This window comes from Pipistrellus hanaki (assembly GCF_964339955.1).
Source record: "Pipistrellus hanaki genome assembly, chromosome: 1".
Lineage (NCBI taxonomy): Eukaryota > Metazoa > Chordata > Mammalia > Chiroptera > Vespertilionidae > Pipistrellus > Pipistrellus hanaki.
The window spans coordinates 5387038-5406630 of record NC_140503.1 but is presented as its reverse complement, the minus strand read 5'-3'; positions in this window follow the sequence as shown (position 1 = coordinate 5406630).

Genomic DNA, 19593 nt, shown 5'->3' with positions numbered 1-19593 from the left:
GTGAGTGGAGCTGGGGACTCCAGGAGCAGAGTCACAGGCGCTGCCTGCTCCTCGGAGTTGTTTTTTGTTTTTTTCTGTTTTTTTTTTTTTTTTTTGGGGGGGGGGTGGTGGCTACATATCTCTTTTTAAAATTAGTATTTTGAAATAATTACATCAGAAATAATTTGCATCAGAAATTGCAAAAAGAATAGAGAGGCCCCACTGACCCAGCCCCAGCTTCCTCCAGCGCCGAATCTGGCATCAGCAGGTAGGAGACCCTCACAGGGACACTGGTCGGCACAATGTGAGGAACTCGATGAGAAGCCTTACCTCGATTTCGCCGGCTTTTGCGTGCACGGGTCTCTGTGTGACGTTTTGTGTCCGGTCCTGTGGTGTCTTATCACACGTGTAGATTAAGGTGACCAGACATCCCGCTTTTGGCGGGACACTCCCGATTTTCAACGCGGGACAAATTGTTAAAAATCGGGACTGTCCTGCCAAAAGCGGGACGTCTGGTCACCTTAGTGTAGATTCAGGTCACCACCGTTACAGTCAAGGTGAAGGACTCTTCCTTGGTGACCAAGGAGCCCCTCATGCTGCCCCTTTACGTCCTACCTGCCTCCCCCGTCACTCCCCCAGCCCACTGACCTGGTCTCCATCATGGACAAACAGTGATGGTGACCCTGCACTGGGCACTGAGCAGGCGCCTTCCCACGCTCGGAGAGGGTGGGTAGCTACCCGAGGTCGCTCAGCAGTAAATTGCAGAACGCTGTCCGGGCACCAGGCCTTCTCTCTCCAGCCTCACCCACAGTCTCCAGAAGAAACACCCCAGATGCAAACTGTGAAGCCTGGGCTCAGTTTCGGCTCCCACCTCTCAGGGGCCGGGTGATGGGGGCACGTTCTGAACCTCTCTAACCCGGGTGTCTCCACCTGGAACTGAGGATTTCAGTGCCTGCAGAGCAGGAGGGGACGGGTGACAGGCTCGCTGGGATGCAGATGCTCCTGGTGGACATGCAGGGGAAGGCCTCATACTGGATGGAGTGTGAAGCATCTATTCAGGCTGAGCTGCCACCACCCAGGTGGAGTGTGTGCATGTGTGTGTGAGCGTGTGTGTGAACATGTGTGTATGTGTGTGTCTACCAAGCTTCTCCAGGCCACTCTGGCTCCAAATCCCCAACACACACACACACACACACACACACACACTCACACACACACACACACGTTCACACACACACACACACACACTCACACACACACACACACGTTCATACACACACACTCACACACACACACACACACACACGTTCACACACACACACACACACACACACACGCTCACGATGCTTGGTGGCCAGGTTGTCCTTACATTCCCATGATCTCACATGTCCCAGAGCACTTGGCCTGAGGTCCAGACAGTTACAGACAGGGGTCTGGGAGAAGGGCAGGTGGAGGCGATATCTGGCTAAATTCCGTGCTGCCAGCTGCCTGAGGAGATTGGTGGGAAACTGTCTGCATTGATTGGATGACTAAATAAACGAGTGAACAAATATCCTCAAAGTCACACGTCAGGCAGTTTTCTAAATTTGCTGGAATCTGGTTAATGGCCTTCCACAAAATTCCCACTTGAATTGGCTTCAGGGGGAAAGAGTTCATGTGATTAGACATCCTCCTAGAAGTAAAAAAATTAAAATTAAAATTAAAAGTAATAATTGGAGTTAAAAATTCAATGGACAGATGTAATAGCAGTTTAGAAAAAGCTACAGAGAGAATTAGTGAATTTGGAGATAGAAACAGGAAGTTGATAATCAGCCCATAGAGACAAATATATGGGAAATATGGACAGAAATTAAGGGACCTAAAAAATAGAGTGAGAAGTTCAAATGTAGTCTAATTGCAGCTGCAAAGGGAGGGGAGAGGAAAAAGGAAGAGGGAGAAGGAGAGATGATGGGGCAGAGAAAGGGAGGAATGGAGCAAAGCCTGTCATGTGAAAAGATGATGGCTGAAAACTTTTCAGAATTGAGGAAAGAACACTCCTCAGAAGCCACCAAATTCCAAGCAAGTTAATTTAAAAGAAAAAACATGCACAATGTAACTGTGGGTCATGGAAAAACAGAGAACAGATTTTATAAGCAGGAGAGAAAAGATAGACTATACATAAAAGATGGACAAGCTTACAGCTAGCTTCTCATCAGAAACAACAGGCTCCAGAAGACAATGCGATGCTATCTTCAATGTGCCGAGAAAAAAAAATCATCAACCTGGGATTCTCTACCCAGTGAAAATATCTTTTAACAATGGGGATTACATACAGTTGTTTTAGATGGACAAACCCAAAAAATTTGACACCCATACACCCTCCCTGGAAAAACTCAAAAGAAAAATGATTCTAGGTTGAAGGTCTCAGGCACAGAAGAACTAAGAAGGTTAAAATGTGGGCAAAATTGTTTTTGGAGTATATTAAAGTATATACACCTGGCATGTGCTCGTCAATAGTAGTAGTAGTGATGATAATGATGATGATGATGATGATGGTGATGATGATGATGGTGATGATGATGATGGTGATGATGGGTGGTAGTAGTAATGATGATGGTGGTGGTGGTGGTGATAGAGATGGTGATGATGCCAATGGTGAATACAATTTGCAGCATGGTTATATAGAAAAAGCACAGGATTAATAACAGAAAAACTCAGGTTTAATCATAAAACTTTCAGTTATTAGTTGAACAAATTTGAGAAAGTTACTTTTACTCTCTGGCTTTATGATATATTAGGTAGGGATAAAAATAGTGCTCATATAATTTTTTGGAGAAATAAAAATAAAATAGAAAATGTGTATAAAACATGGATTACAGAGCTTGGTACATAGTTGAAACTTGGATATCAGTTTGAATCTCAACTTCTCAAAGTCTGGAAATGGAGGGGTAAGAGGTTGAGAAAGGTGATAGGGGACCAATTGCTTATGGGTGTTAAAAACAAAAACTACCGCCCTAGCTGGTTTGGCTCTGTGGATACAGCATCGGCCTGCGAACTGAAGGGTCCCAGGTTTGATTCTGGTCAAGGGCACATGCCCAGGTTGTGGGCGAGATCTCCAGTAGGGGGCATTCAGGAGGCAGCTGATCAATGATTCTAATTGATGTTTCTCTCTCCTCTCTCTTCTTTCCACTCTGAAATCAATAAAAAATATATATATTTAAAAAGCTACCATGCATTGAGCATCCACTAAGCACTAGGCATGGCCATCACCTTTGTATAATCTACTTATCAGCAGTATTTCTAGTCTGCTCAACAATGGAAGCAGGTGATTTTTAACACTTTCCTTCCTCCATGTAACAAAATTATGTAAGGAATAGTCCTACGATAACCGTAATATTATTTTCTCAAGGGCTATTTAGTTCTAAAACAATAAACAATTTAAAAAGAAACAACAATGTTAAGTACATTTAAATTCAGCAGAATAGTTTATTTATGAATTAAAATTCTCTCTTACAAAAGTACCACACCTCTCTGCAAGCTTGCATGCTCCCCAACCATTAGGAACTCACTTCTCAAATGAACATGTGGGGCTGTGCTCCCGTGTATTGGGTGCAAACCACTTAACTGGAAGTTCTCTGAATTAACTTCTATGTAGGATACAATATCCAATAAAGGGTGAGTAATAAAAATGTGCTAATTTGAAACTTGCCTACAAGTTATTAAAACTCAACTGTAATAGCAGCAATTACTTATAAGTTAGGCCAACAAAATATTTTTTTTTCCAGGAGTATTTTATTACTAGCATTATTTAGAATGGCCAATGTGTGGTGTTAATAAAAAGCAAATAAGCGTCTAGCTTTATTATTGTTTAAAAATTATCTAGCGACAATTGCCTGCACACAGGGTGGCAACTCTCACGGGCACGCCCTTACCGCGCCCTCATGGGGCACTGGCTTCGATATTTCCTTTAGAAACTGTCCTCTTCTCTTAGTTTGGGCTCTCACTTTTAAAAAAAAATATATATTTTGTTGATTTCTTGCAGAGAGAAAGGGAGAGGGTTAGAGAGTTAGAAATATCGATGAGAGAGAAACATTGATCAGCTGCCTCCTGCACACCTCCTACTGGGGATGGGCCCGCAACCAAGGTACATGCCCTTGACCGGAATCGAACCTGGGACCTTTCAGTCCGCAGGCTGACACTCTATCCATTGAGCCAAACTGGTTAGGGCAGGGGCTCTTACATTAGAACTTCCAAATTTATGATATGTTTGTGCTTCCTTTAAAGTGGTCTATTTCAGAACAATCTTTCTGCCCATCCATCTAAAAGGAATGTGTGTGTACCTCCATTCACCTGAATGTGTATACACAGCTCATTACTGTCATGCTATCTGATTTTTAAAAACGTTCCCTTAAGGTGTCTTGAAGATATTTCCAAATTAGTACACAGAGGGACAATTACCTCGGTAAAAATGGTTACATGGCATTTTCTAGTGTCGATGCATGCTGATTGTCAAAGTAATTCAAAAAGCTGATGTGTAACACACACAGGAAACCATATTTGGACCACAGTTGTATAAATTAATGAATTTCTGGGAAACCAGCCCATTTGTGTAGCCACCATGTATGTGAAGAAATGGAGGACTATCAGCACCCCAGAGGCACCCTCTTGTTCCCATTGCTTCTCCTCAAACGTCACCTCCTTTGTGACTTCCATCACCGCGGCTCATTTTGCTTGTTTTTTGTTTTTTGTTTTTTTAGCTTTAAATACATGGACTCATACAGCAGGTAGGCAATTACATCTGACTTCGTGAGATGTAGCCGTAGATGATTTGCGTAGATGTATTGTGTAGATGATTGGTTCATTTTATTTCCTTATTGATCTATGGTATTCTATTTCATGAGCACACCACAGTTTGCTTATTCATTCTCCTATTGACAGGGGTTTGGGTTGTTTCCAGTTTGGGGCTAAAATGAAAAATGCAGCCCCGCACAGCCTTACGCCTGCTGCTTGGTGCCGGCAGGTGCTCCCCTTTCTGTGGGGAAGGGGATTCTGTTTTAGTCCACATTCCTGCCTTGTTCCTAACCTGAGGGGGATGCATTGTCTTTTACTGGTAAGAATGATGCTAACGATAGTTTTTTGTACCTGTCCCTTCTCAGGGTGAGAAAGTTTGCTTCTATTCGTAGTTTGCTGAGTTTTTAAAGCATGTATGAGTGTTCAGGTTTTTTTTTTTTCCAACTGCTTCTCCTAAATTTTTTTGAAATGACCATGTGGTTTTTCTCCTTTATTCTATTAATATGGTAAATTACATTGATTGATTTTCAAATCTTAAACCAAGCCTTCATTTCTGGGATAAACTCTACCTGGTTATGATGCATGGCCATTTTTATGTATTGCTATATTTTATCTGCTAATAGTATTGAGTTATATATATATGTATTTTTTAGTTTTTAAATCCTCACCCAAAGATAGGTGTTTCTTAAGTGGATTTTTCTGGCTTTTCTAATATATGTATTTATTAATTATTTTATTTTTATTTTATTGGGGACAGCATTACAGATGTCTCCCAATGTCTACCCCTCTTGTACCCCCTCCTCCCAGCCCCTGCCCCACCGCTGGCCTTCACCACACTATGTCTGTGTCCATTGGTTATGCATATATGTATGTACATTCATAGGTGACCCAGCTCTCTGCCCGCATGCAGCTTATTATGTTCTGGTAGGTGAAGACAGACAATACACAAAAGAAGTAAAATATATTACGAGGGGCAAAAGTAGGTTTACCGCTGTGAGTATGCAAAACGCAGCTTATGCTTTTTTTAAAAAAATATATATTTTATTGATTTTTTTACAGAGAGAAAGAGAGAGGGATAGAGAGTTAGAAACATCGATGAGTGAGAAACATCGATCAGCTGTCTCCTGCATGCCCCCCACCGGGGATGTGCCTGCAACCAAGGTGCATGCCCTTGTTGGGAATTGAACCTGGGACCCTTGAGTGCGCAGGCTGACGCTCTATCCACTGAGCCACACCGGTTAGGGCAACACAGCTTATTCTTGTATTATTATTCATTCATCACTGTGTTGCTTTCCCTCCAACACCTGCATGCCTCTGTGGCCGCCCTTCCATTGATAGTAACTACCTGCCCTGGGAGAGCTGAAGCCCCGGGAGGCGACAGGAAGGGCCAGGAAAGGCGCTGGTGACCACAGAGACCAGCTACTTCACACGGCGTCCGGCCTGCAGAGGCGGGGCAAGAAAAAGGCAAAGGATCCTCAGATACGCATCGGCCACCCCCCAATGCTAACCTACTGCTCCCTTTACCCCCCCCCCCCCCCACACACACACACTGGGAGCCCGTCCATGTGGCTGTCCCCTTTCCTGAGCGGGGCCCTGGTGTCTTCAGGACCCGGTGGCCGTTCTGGAGTGGACACCTCGTCCAGGTGAGGGCCGGCCTCTCTGGCCTGGTGCAGGGCACACGTGGCAATGATGCCAGGTGGAAGGAGAGAATGGCCCCTTACCGTCCCTGACGACCAGAGACCCACCTCACACACCCTTTCTCCATCACCCCCTGTCGTCCGGGGTGACGGGCTGCCGGGAGCCTCTGTCAGGCCTAACGGAGGCCGAGTCCTGCGATTTCTCAACAGCTTCTTTCTCATCGGATGGTGACAGATTGGAAAGGGATCTGGGGAATGGCTGGGGTGCAGCCACGGGCCTGGGGGTCAGGACACTGAGGCCCCCACCCCCCACCCGGGCACTCCCGCTGGCCAGGTGCCTCCTCCCCTGGCCTCTGACTCCCTCCCCAGATGGGTGCACCCCATCATCTCTCGGCTCCTCCCGGCTTCCAAGCTCTGTTCCGAATCTGTCCATCAAATGGTATTCTGGGGGCTTCGGAGTGCAGCCTGGCTGTTTTGCACGATCCCACACGCCTGCCTCGCGCCTCCCAACGTTCCACAGTCTCTCTTGATTGGCATGCCAAGCGGACACACTTTTGGACTGGAGAGGCTCTGTCTGGGAGCCCCCTTCCCAGGAGGTCTGTGCTCACCCACCTCCTGGAGGAGGCCCTGTGCTCCCCTGCAGGCCCCCCTCCTCTGTGTGGTGGGGGCAGGCGGAGAGGTGGTTATAGGAACGGGGAGCATCAGAGGGTGGAAGAAGCCCGTTGGCTCGGAATGAGAATCCTGAGGAAGTTATGTAACACACGGGCGTGCTGTCTCTGTCAGGGAGCCGTCCTCTTGCTCCCCACGGTGACTGGTGGAGAAATCTCTAGCTAAGGCCCATTTGTCCTTTTAGCCAAGACACGGTATCCAAGGGACACACCATCTTCGGACCTGGTGGCCACCAGGTGCCGGCACAGCCCTCCAGTGTTCCAGGTGCTCGCCCCTATTTCCCAGCCTCCCTTGCAGCTAGATTGGGTCCCATGACTGGCTCCGGCCAATGGGCTGTGAGTAGAAGTGCCATGCGTCCCTTCTGGGCTGAGGCTGTTCAGAGCCAGTGTGGCTCTTTGGTGTCCCTGCTTGTGGCCCTGGAGGCCAGGAGGTGTGGAGAGAGGGACAGGAGGCTGAGGACAGCAGGGAAACAGGGAAAAACAATGCTTTTCTTGGACAGACCTCTCTGGTTAGGGACCATCGGTGACTGCAGCATGGCTGGCGTCCTGGCTAACATGAGGATGTGGAAAGAACTGGTTTGTCTGTGAACCCCATCTTCTTAGGAGCTGACTGGTCCCCTCAAATCCTGCCTGACTTGGTTTCCCCCCTGTAAAATGGGACACTGGCATCTCAGCAACAGGGTGGGTGTGTGAGGTGTGGACGCAGGGTGTCCAGCCAGTTCTCCTCTGGAAGCCCAGCCCCAGGACCCCTCTCCTCTGGACGGTCACTGTCTGACAGGGAGACAGGGCCCTATTGGCTGAGTCCCACCAGCTAGCCATCCACACGAGCGTTTGGTCACAGTCGCACTGGCCTGGCTCCACTGCAGCGCTCCCGAGGGGTGTGACTTCCCCATCCTCCCGCCACGCCGCACACACAGGAGCCGCAGAGCCACCGAGTCCATTCCGCCCCGGGCCTGGGCTTGCTTTCTTTCTTTTTAAAAATCCGTTGTTATTGATTTCGGGGAGAGAGAGAGGAAGAGATAGAAACATCAATGATAAGAGGGAGTCATGGATCTGCTGCCTCCTGCACGCCCCCTACTGGTGATCGCGATCACAACCCCGGCACGTGCCCCGACTGGGAATGGAACCGTGACCTCCTGGTTCCTGGGTCAATGCTCAACCACGGAGCCAGCCAGCCAGGCCCCTGCGCTTCCTCACAGGGCACGTGGGGAGAAAGGTGAAGAAGTTCCGCTCCGATCTTGATGCCGGAGCAAGGCCGCTCCGCCTGCCGGAGGATCTCAGGTGAGGGTGGGTGGGTGGGGTGGTGCGGTGGGTGGGGTGGGGTGTGTGGGTGGGAGGAGCCGCCTTCTATTATATGCAAAATGGTTTCAGGGCAAACCCGAGAGACCGGTCTGGTATCTAGTTCCATTTTCTGTAACCCTGCCACGGAACCACCGTGACTGCGAAGCAGCCGGTTCTCTGTGGGCTCCTGTTTCTCAGTCTTTGTTTATTTGACCCCCGGATGAAAACGAGACCCAGGCACGAGGCAAGCTAACACCTCAGGGGCTGAGGCGCGTGAGGGCTGCTGTCCGGAGACACCTTCTGCAGACGCTGCGTGTGGGCTGGCGGGGGCGGGGGGGGGGGGGGCTGGAGGGTGGGGGGGTGAGGGTAACCCTGGGGGCCCGGGAGAGGCTTCCTCCGCCCAGGTGTGGCTCTCCCCACGTCCTGCCGGTGGAGTTGGAGTTAGACGTTTGCTCGAAGCCCGGAGCTAGGATGAGAGGCTAGTGCGGGGGTTTTTGGGGGGATGTCAGGATGGAAGGGGGACCCTGCCACTGTTGTGGCCTCATGACGTGTATAGTCCAGTCATCACCGCTGACTTGAGGGTGACAGAAGGGTGGACAGTTCTCATCAACATCCTCTTTGCAAACACAGAGCCCGTGGGTTGTGGAGAGGCCTGTGGCCGGGAACCTCCCAGGGCAGGCGCCCCCCTGGGCGGTCCAGCTCTGCCGCCTGTGCCTCCCCCGTCCCCTCCCCCCTCTATGTTGTATGTCCATTGTACCCATGTATTACAGGTAACTTATGGATTCCTCTCTCAGTGAGTCTCCTGGGGCTGCGTGACAGAGGTACCGCAACCCGGGTGGCTCAGAAGCAGACACTGACCGCCTCCCGGCTCCGGAGTCCGGAGCCTGGGCCGCAGGGGTCGGCCTGGCTCGCTCCCTCCGAGGCTCTCTGGAGGGGCCTTCCTCGCCGTCCGCTCCTGGGCCGCTGCGCCGGCCATCCTTGGAGGCCCTGGTCTCTGTGACCTAGGGACTCACCCCCGCGCGTCTCTCTGCCTGTCCTTCCCTTTCCCTACAGAGACTCACATCACATCGATCACAGGCGCACTCAAGCCCGTGGGCCTCCCCTGAACTCCTCACCCCGCACAGGCCCATTGGCAACGACGGTGGTAACCGCACAGTCGGTGGGTCCGGGCTGCCTGTCACTGCCTGAGCCCATTCAGCAGGGACGGGGTTGGATCCTATATGAGCGTTGATCCCAATCCTGCCGTCAATGTGGGAGCAGCAGGTCACCCACAAACGTCTGCTCTGCACCCCGTAAGGCAGCTGCTATATTGGGGAGAAGAACAAAGGTTACCTGGGGAAGCAGGCTAACGGGTGTGCCAAACGGGCAGTTTGCAGATAGGCAGGGGGGCTGGGTCTCCGAAGGGCCTGGTGGTCTGCAGGGGCTGGTGCTCTCCGCAGGCCAGCGACTCTGGGGTCTGCAGCGAAGCTGCCCGTCTTTCCGGGCACAGGCAGCGCCGGGCGGGGAGGGGGGGCTGCGCCCCCGGGTGAGCTCCCAGGCCCGCAGGCCGCTCCCAGCCGGGCCAGAGCGTGCCTTCTTCCATCAGAACAAACTATCACGCCTCACAGAGCCTGACTGATACCTCTTACAATTAGGCTGGTCCCCCCACATTCTGTCTCTGCCCCGATCAGGATCAGGACTTCAGTGTATTGGGGGGAAGGAATGGGACACCCTCCAACCCACAATAGAACGCAATCCACAATCCGCAATCCCGGTGAGTGACCAGCGCCGGGGAGCCGAGGGGCCCCTGCGGATGCGGAGGGGGTGGCCGGCGGGGGGGGGGGGGGGGTGCTGGGTGCTGCTGCAAGGCTGTCACGGCGCCCCTCCCCCTCAGCTTCCCCTCCCCCCAGCGGAGGCCCAGGTCTCCCTCTGACGGTGACCCCCTGCGCGTTCTCATTCACGCTGAGCTCCGAGGAGCCTGAGAAGTGACGGGTGCAGCCCCGTCCCCAGGAGCGCTGTCCGGGCGGGGCACCGGGCCCTGACAGCGGCGACCGTGGTTCCACAGGCTGGTCGGCGTAGATCTCCCCGGGGACGGCGAGCAGAGCAAGATTAAAAAATATACAGACGCCGAAACCGGTGTGGCTCAGTGGATAGAGCGTCCGTTTGCGGACTGAAAGGTCCCGGGTTCGATTCCGGTCAAGGGCATGTACCTTGGTTGCGGGCACATCCCCGGTGGGGGTGTGCAGGAGGCAGCTGGTCGATGTTTCTGTCTATCTCTTTGTACAAAATCAATAAAACATATTTTAAAAAAATATACAAACTTAATTATTATTATTATTTTTTTAGTTTTGTTTTACCGAAGCCAGGCTCCCTGATCTCAACCACGCTCGACCTCGCGCCTCTGAGGGAGCGTCTGAGCGCCTGGCTGGGGCGGGGCTCTCTGCCCCATCGGGGCGGGGGCGCCCGTGACAGCGCGTCTCCCCGCGGCGGCGGCGGAGGCTCCGGGCGGAAGCCAGCGCCGCTCGGGCCGGCTGCGGAGGCTCCGGGGGCCAGTGTCCTCCGGGAAGGGGAAGAGCCATCCCTGTCACCCCCCGTGTTCCAGAAGGCTCCGTGGTGAATGCATAATGAGGCCTCTGTAATTACCAGTTTGGATCTGCCGAGGACACCGGGCGCCCACCCCCTAATTTACCTTATAAATTTATTCTGCTAAAAGTGTTGGAAATGTCAGTCTTCTGTGAAGGCTGCATAAATGCATTATCCCCCGGTGACAGAAGGTGGGAAGGAGGGGGAGGCACCGAGGGGACATTGTTCTCTGAGTGTGTGTCTGCGGCCCCCCCTCGGCGTGCACGCAGCCCAGGGCCTGGGGCACACGCCCCGAGGCCAGAGCGGCCCCCAGGCCCGGCCTTCCCCAGCGGACAGTCCCAGTGCCCTGTCCGTCCCCGGAGGGCGGGAGAAGAGGCATTCCAAAACCAGCCACTTTTGCCCGGCAACCATGGTGCTTGAGCATCGGCCTGTGAACCAGGAGGTCCCAATTCCATTCCTGGCCCGGGGCACGTGCTCTGGGGTGTGGGCTCAAAGCCCAGCAGGGGGCGTGCAGGAGGCAGCCCATCCATGATTCTCTCATCATCGATGCTTCTCTCTCTCTCCTTCTCCCTTCTTCTCTCTGATCTCCATTCAAAGCCTGTGATAAAAATAAAACCAGCCTCTTTGGATGTTAGAGTCTTGCATCAGGGCTGGCAGTGTCAGGCGGTGAGGCCCCACACAGGAGGGAAGGAGGGAGAGAACAGGGCAGCATCTTCTCCTCCTCCCTCCCAATGCGAGAAAGAGAGAGAGAGAGAGAGAGAGAGAGAGAGAGAGAGAGAGAGAGAGAGAGAGAGAGAGGAGAGGGAGAGAGAGAGAGAGAGAGAGAGAGACATCCATCGGGTGCCCCATGTACGTGCCCCAGGACCTCGGTGCTCTAACCACTGAACACACCAGCCAGGGCCACAAGGCAGCTTCTTAAAAAGGGTCCCATCCAAGCTTGCCCTGCAGTCCCGGCCCCCAGGGCGGTCCCGTGCCAGGGCAGGCCCTCCTGTGACAGCCTCTCAGAGGCAGACACCCCCAGGAGCTGTTCTTCACAGCCCCACGATCGCTCCCTCGCTTCCTTTACAAACTTCATTAAAAATGCATGGCAAGTCTTTAAGGGCGTTTTAGGAGGTTTGGGAAATGACGCTCTTTAAGAAGCCTCTGGAATCCCATCACGGTGACACTCAGCGGCCATCATTTCGGCCTCTCCTTCCAACAGATAGCTTTTCGTCACAGGTCCTCTATTTATCCCTCTGCCCCCGCCCCCCCCCCCCCGCCACCGGCTGCAGTATGGTGACCCTCGGTCCCCACCTCTGAGATGCCGCCTGCTGACACCACGGGGCTGCCTCCCGGCGTTGGCTCTGTGGGCCGTGCCCGGGTGCAGATGTGCCAGGCCTTGGGCGCAGGTCAAGCTGGCTCCTTGGTCACCTGCCATGTGCCGCCCTGGGCGGACGAGAGGGGGCAGCGCCCAGGGGCGGGCTGTAACGCCGGCAGGTGAGGGCCAGGATGTCTCCCTCCGGGTGTCCCCGGAGGCCAGGCTGGTCCCCGGCACAGAGCAGGCGCTTCATCGGCGTCAGGTGACTGTGTTCGCAAATGCACCCCGGGGAGGAGACTCTTCTCAGACCTGAAGTGAAAGAAACGCTGACGTGTGTGCCATCGATGGACTGAGCGTGAGGCTGCTCAGCCCTAGCATAAGGCAATGATAACAATAATAATAATAATAATAATAATAATAATAATAAATACCTGTAATTTATTAAATGATTACTGCGTGCCAGGCCCGGTGCCAGGGCTTCCAGGTAGGCGATTTGATGCAATCCTCAGAACCTATTGGTCGTAATACGGATGCTGAGACGGGTGTCCTGGTTCAAGTGGCATTGGCGTGTGTGTGTGTGTGTGTGTGTGTGTGTGTGTGTGCATGCGTGCACATGTGTGCACACATGTGCATTAAACTGGTCACCACCTGCCCTGCGTATCTCCCAAGGTTGCTGGAAGGACAAACTGCAGTCTGTGCTCTGTAACGGTCTGTACCGATGTTGACCGGCAGACCCTCTGCCTTCCCCGCCGCCTCTCACTGTGCCCCAAGCCCGTGGCACCTGCTCGGCCGCCTCTGAGACCCACCGCCCCCAGATGATCCCCATCTCTTCTCCTCCGGAGCCCTCTTCGCCTTGGCCACTGGGCTCCAGAGCCCTGGCCAGTTTCCCCAGATTCCTCCCGAATGAAAGAAAGCTTCTGCTGCTGCTGACGCCCTGGTCGGCTTGGTTTCCCTTTCCGTTCTCCTCCGGGGCCTGGGCCTGCCCTGGCTTGGCCTTTGCCGGCGGTGTCTGCCGCTGCCCGCTGCCGCCTTGCGGGACGGTGGACCCGCATCTGGAGGGACGGACAGGGAGGTGGTTGTCCCGGGCTGCCTCTGAGCTTCTGGGAATGAAGGTCTTTCCGGTTCCTAGGCGAGGCGAGGTCAGCCTGGCAGGGGCCTTGGCCCACCTGCCTGGACCTCACAGGCCTCGAAGGTCGGAGAGGAAGGCTGCAGCCTGGGACCGGCGCCCTGCCCCCGCTCCTGTGCCCCGGGGCACTCGGGACTCCGCCAGGATCCCCTGGTGGGCCGGCTGTCACTGCCAGGGCCCTGCACCTGTCACAGACTCTGCTCCACCTCCCACGCTCCTCGGAGCAGCGAGGGTGCGGCGGATTCAGGCTGTCTGAACGCGGAGCCGGGTGCTCACCACACACACACACACACGCACACGCACACGCACACACACACGCGCGCGCACACACACGCACACGCACACACACACACACACACACACGCCGCCGTCACTGGGCCCCGGTGCCCCTCACGGTGCTTGGCACATAGTGGGCACCCCGTCCCGGTGAGCTGTTGGAAGAATGAGACGTGGTGATGCTCATGAAGGGATTGCTGGGGGCCGGAGCCTGGGCCGGGCGCCAGGACCCACCTCCCGCAGCCCCGACGGTGGGCCCACAGGTGACGTAAGCCTGTCTGACAGGGAGATCGCAGCCTCACGCCCTCTCCCCTCGCCCCGGACCACCCAGCCGGAGACCAGCTCTGAGGTCCTGGCCGCACAGAGGGGCAGGGTTTTGTAGGGAGGGGGCGGGCAAAGAGGGTCTGGGAGCTCCTGGCTGGCGGGGAGGGGCTGGCACTGGGCCTGGCTGCCACTCCCAGCAGGCAGGGCTTAGCGGGTGGCCGCCTCCCCAGACCCAGCCTCCGGTGTCCATTTAGAAATGACCCTTGCGGGCGCGGTGGTGGCGGCTGAGGCTAGTGCACGGCCTGGGAGCGCACAGCCGCCGTGGCCCTTGTCCCCTCCGCTGGGTTCCACGCGGGGCCTTCAGGGGCTGTGGCTTCAGAGGCAGGGGTCCCGCCGAAGGTCAGGCAGCTAAGGAGCGCAGCACCCCCTCCCTGGAATGAATTAAAGGGGACCTAGGCGACCACTGCCCCGCCTCATCGGTGGTGATCAGTTGCAGTGGGAACTGCCCTCAAAGCCCTGGGTGGGCTGAAACCGGTTTGGCTCAGTGGATAGAGCGTCGGTCTGTGGACTGAAAGGTCCCAGGTTCGATTCCGGTCAAGGGCATGTACATTTGTTGCAGGCACATCCCCAATAGGAGGTATGCAAGAGGCAGCTGGTCGATGTTTCCTTCTCATTGATGGTTCTAGCTCTCTATCCCTCTCTCTTCCTCTCTGTAAGAAATCCATAAAATATATTAAAAAAAAAAAAAAAAAAAAAAAAAAAAAAAAAGGCCTGGGTGGGAAGCAGCCGCTCAGACGGCCCAGCCCGTCCGTCCGGGGCGGAGAACACCCGGCCCAAGGGCTTCTGGGAGAAACCACACCCCCAGCTCGAGGACTCCGGCTTCTCAGCCTCCCTGCAGCCCGGGCTGGGAGGCGGGGGCTGGCCCGCCTTTGCCCCTGACGCGGGAGCCGTCCCCCTCGGAGATCAGGGGGAGCCTGGGACTCAGACAATTCAATAAGCTCACCATCAAACATCCGCAGCCCTTCATACTTTCTCACTTTCTTTAACTCAATTTATTTTTCATTTTGTGGACAGAGATTTAGTCCGGGTATTAGTTTATGATTTTTCGCTGAAGGAATTACTCAACACACACACACATATAAAAAGGAAATATTATTTTTATCATTTATTTTGCGCCATGTATACCATAGGAGGAGGAGAAAAAAAAAAAAAAAAACTCGGAGTGAAATCACTTCAGTACCGCTGTGTTTTTCATTACAAAGTTATTACATATAGAAATTACTCCAAATTATCTGAAATGAATGGAAATTATGAGGTTTAAATTCCCCAGGTTACTGCAGGCACAGCTCTGGAAATTTATTTTGTCATCTTGCTGAACATAATTGCTACAACAAAATTTCTTCCATTTTACAACTGCGGCATAACTTATTTATACCGGTATAGCTGTAATTTTACATCAATAAGTTGCATGGGAAGGAATACACAGGTGGTAATTGAAAACAATAATTTGTACCGAGGTCCAGGTGGAATGGCTGGTGGAGGGAAAGACTCCAGTTACCGTCGGCAACGGCTCTGTGTCACCCACCGCACGCTCTTCCCATCCGGTTCGCCAACACCCTGCATCCCACTCGAACGCCCTCCATCACATCCCTGTGGTTGCCCGGGGGACAGCCGGGACTGTCCGGCTTCCCGCCACGGCCCCCGGCGGCATCCTGGTCCGAAACGGAGGCCTTGGGGCCGGGGGTGGAGGGCGAGGGAGGCCCTGGCGTCTCTGTGCGGCCCCTGCCCTTCCCCTCCCACGCCTTCCAACCCGCCTCTGGGCCGGGCACACGTCGGTACCCAGAGCTAATTAAGGTGTTTGATAGATTTCAATCGGAGGATGAGTTTTTGCCAGAAACATCAACAATCCGATTCCCCGAACGCTGCCCGGCACGCTCAATCCACTAATGCTTTATACATTACTGTGTTCCTTCCCGCCGAATGTGCGGCCTGGGTGCAATCCCGCGCGGGTCCCCGGACGGCGTCTTCCCTCCCCAGCTCTCTAATTGTTCCTGTTAAGCAGATACAAATAATGAAACTGCAGATGCCTGCGCCGAGGCCCGCAGCCGATGGATGCATCTGCCCGTGTGAATCCGCAGATCCAAACTCACAGGGACGGACACGGCCCGTGAATCCGCCCTGCTCAGAACGCAGGCCATCGGAGACCGGCCAGGGATGGGTGTCCTTGATCCTGTCCAGGTCCATTTCAGGACCCACGTGGGAGGGAGAGAGAGAGAGAGAGAGAGAGAGAGAGAGAGAGAGAGATGGTGGTGATGGTGGAGGTGGGGTGAGCAAAGGGCTTTGTCGCAAGTTCAAAGGGAAAGTGTTATCGCCACATCTATAGCTTAGAAGCCATTGTTGTTTCAACGATCCCGAAGGCTTAAATCACAGGGAAGTCTTTTTTTTAAAGAGGATCAGATTAAACGCACACGCCGTCCCAGAATGCACAGCCACCCAGCGCCTCGGTTTCCCCGGGTGGCATTAATTATCTTTTGTTGCAGCAAATTGTCTGCCTTGTAAATTGAGCCGGGCGTGCGTCTTCCAGCAGATTCAATGTTTTAATATGTGCATAATGGAACTCCTATAACTTCCACGTCCTATAGATCTATTATTCCGCCTCCGACAACGCGCCCGCAGCTCACACTGTATTCCACCTCACATTGTTTGTTGTCTGGCGGCCCCAGCCCCCGTCGGTTCGGCAGAGGGAACGCCACTCAAATGTTTTCTAGGGTGCAGACTCCCTTTGTGGGATTCACTCGAAAGCGCACACGGCTGTTTCTAGAGCCGCACAACAACGGATAGCGCCCGGACCCCTTTCTTCCCTAGCTCCGGAAGGCATCTGTGCAGCAAGGTGCTGGCTGGTTTCTATGTTTACTTTTCCGTGAGCGGTCCCTCGCAGCATTCTCATTAGACGTGCCTTTCAGAGGATGCTGGCCTGACTCACGCCTCTCTCCTCTGCTCTTCCCCGAGCCCGTCCTTCCCCCTCGCTCCCCTCCACCACTTCCTCTGCAGTGCATCTCAGCACAGACAGGCATTTCAGAGCTTAGGCTGGAGGTGGGGAGGCCGGGGGTGGGGGGTTGGGGAGTGGGGGGGTTCCACAGAGCGCAGGGCTTGCAACTGAGTCAGATTCATCTACGACTCCAGCTCAGCGTTTCCTGAAGCTCCCTCCTTCTCAAACTGCTTAAGGATACAAACTAATTAATCCTCACAGTCTCATAAAACCCTGGTTAGAAGGTGATCATTATTGCCTCCACCCCACCCCTCCCCGTTTCCTATTATCAGACACCTCGCTGCCACTGCAGTCTGACAGCCCGAGTCAGAAGGAAAACCTTCTTCTGGTTCCCGGTTCTTTCCCAAATGAACCATTTAACTCTCTCTCCCCCCGGCTTGTGCTCTCAGGAGGGGAGATGGACGGCTACCGGACCTATGAATTCAAACCAGTGCGCGCGTGTGTGTACACGTGTGTGTGTGTACGTGTGTATATGTGTGTACGTGTGTGTGTGTTGCACACTCAGTCGTACAATTCGGAGACTCAGTGACAAGAGACACAGCAGAGGGACCCTTTCTGCACATCGCCTCCCCACACGCCTTCACCCTCACAGTCACTCTGAACTCTGTGCTCTGGGGAGGTGGGGTGGGGGTGAGGGTTGGGGATTTGCAGTCGGACCATCTTTGTGAACAGTATTTCTCCCCAGCCGACCAACCGGGTGATGCCAGTCCCTACCAAATCTGAATTGATGACTCAACCGAAGAATTAAAATTAGCAAGGCAAGAAAATTCCAAATGAGGTGAGAAAGCTGTAGAAATAGTTCCAGATCCCCTCGTACCGAGCCATTCAATATCATTTCTGATGACAGGGACAGAGCTGGGAACATTCCGTGTGGGTGTGAGCCTTTTTCATACATGGAGAGCTGGGTGAAGGATTTTTTTTTTTCATCAGAAAAATAAGGCATGAATCAGAAACAGAGACTTTGACTTAACCCCTTGCAGGCTGCAGCTGTAAGGACAGCCCACAGCGGTGCCCCTTAGATTTCCTAGAACATCCCTACGCTCTACACAGTTAAGCAACAGTCAGAAGTCCACCCTCTCCAGCCCTAGCGTTATAGAAACAAACGAGGTACACACAGGTGGTGCGTTTGAGCTAAGGCGATGCTGCTAAATTCAGTGCCTGCAGAGACCCTGCCAGCCAGGTGTGGGAAGGCCAGCGCTGTGGTCCCGCCTCAGTACAAGGTGACAGACCGACTGCAAAGCCCCCTCCGGACCCAGCAAGCACAGCTCGTGGCACCCGGGAATTTGCTGTCATTTTCACAAGTGGCGTCCGATAATTCTAGAAGCTATGCCAGCAAGCCCAAACGGCCCCTTTTGTCTTTTCATGCTTCTGGGTTTGCTGGCTCCTGGAGATCCTCGGTGGTAAGGAGGGAGGGCGGGCCCACTCAGGAACCTGTGCACGTGTAGGATTTGCTCAGTACCTCCGCCGCGGTTTCCTCGAAAGTGGAAACAAGTCAATCCACCGATCAGGTCGATGCATTTTATTTCTCTTCATCTCCTCGGTCAATAGCGTTTATAGATCCCGAGGACGAGAAAGAGGGATGGCTCGCTCCCGCACTGGCCCTCCACCTGTGAACACGCAAACGCTCGCAGCCTCTCGGCACGGGTTTCCTGCGGAAACGGTGTGAGCTCCCAGTCCCCCGGCCACTCCTCATCCTGATTCCTAACAAATTTTTGCAAACACGTGATATAAAATATAGCAGCTCAGACGGCGAAGATGACATTGTAGACAATCCTATAGCTCCCCCCCCCTCCCACTCCTCAGCTAAGAGTTAAGGATGGGAATCCTTCGGAGAATTGGAAACAAGAATCTCTGCCCGGGGGAGGGTCCCGGGCCCGTGTCCTCTGCCCCCCCCCGGCAGGGCGGTCCCGGGCAGCACGCACAGGGAATCAGAGCCCTGCACGGGATGCATCGAAAGCGCACCCCGATTTGATGGATCTGAGCCGTGACGGCTAAACCATTCCGCTATAAGGAAATCTAAAATGACTGAGGATATGGGGGTTGGAATGCACCGCAGAGCTAGGAGACAGAGAGCAGGGAAATAGTTGTGAGTTCAAAAAGCTTTTTGACATCTGCTGTTTTTTTTTTTTCCTTCTCTCTCAAAGACAGTGCAGAAAATGTGGCATTTCTTTCCATCTGATTCTAATCTGCACAAAGCCCCAGCACCAGGTCGGCACACAGTAGGCCCACTGCAGGGAGGCGCTGGAGGAATGGGTGTGAAGTTGTGTGATTATTTGGGACTGCGTAAGCACCTGCACTTTTTCCTTTATATTTTTTTCCCTTTATATTTTCATATGTGAAGCACCTGCCCCCCCCCCTCCCCAAACCGCACTCCCCTATTGGGGATGGGGGGACTTTTATTCTAAACAAAGGCTTGGTAGATCAAGGAGTGTGTGTGTGTGTGTGTGTGCCCGCGCAGTGGCCTCGGAAGGGTACAGGATTACAGGATCCAGGGTCCCCTGTCCGCCTGGGCTCCTGAGGAAGGGGCAGCCGGAGCCCCGCCACCCTCTGGCGAGGGCACCAGGAGAGCGGAGAAATACTAGAGCAGGCCAGCTGCCGGAGCCGGGCGGGGTCTAGGGAGAGGTCAAGGTCGGCTATTGATCCGGCTTGGAACGCGAGACAGGGAGCGCAGCAAGACTAAAGGG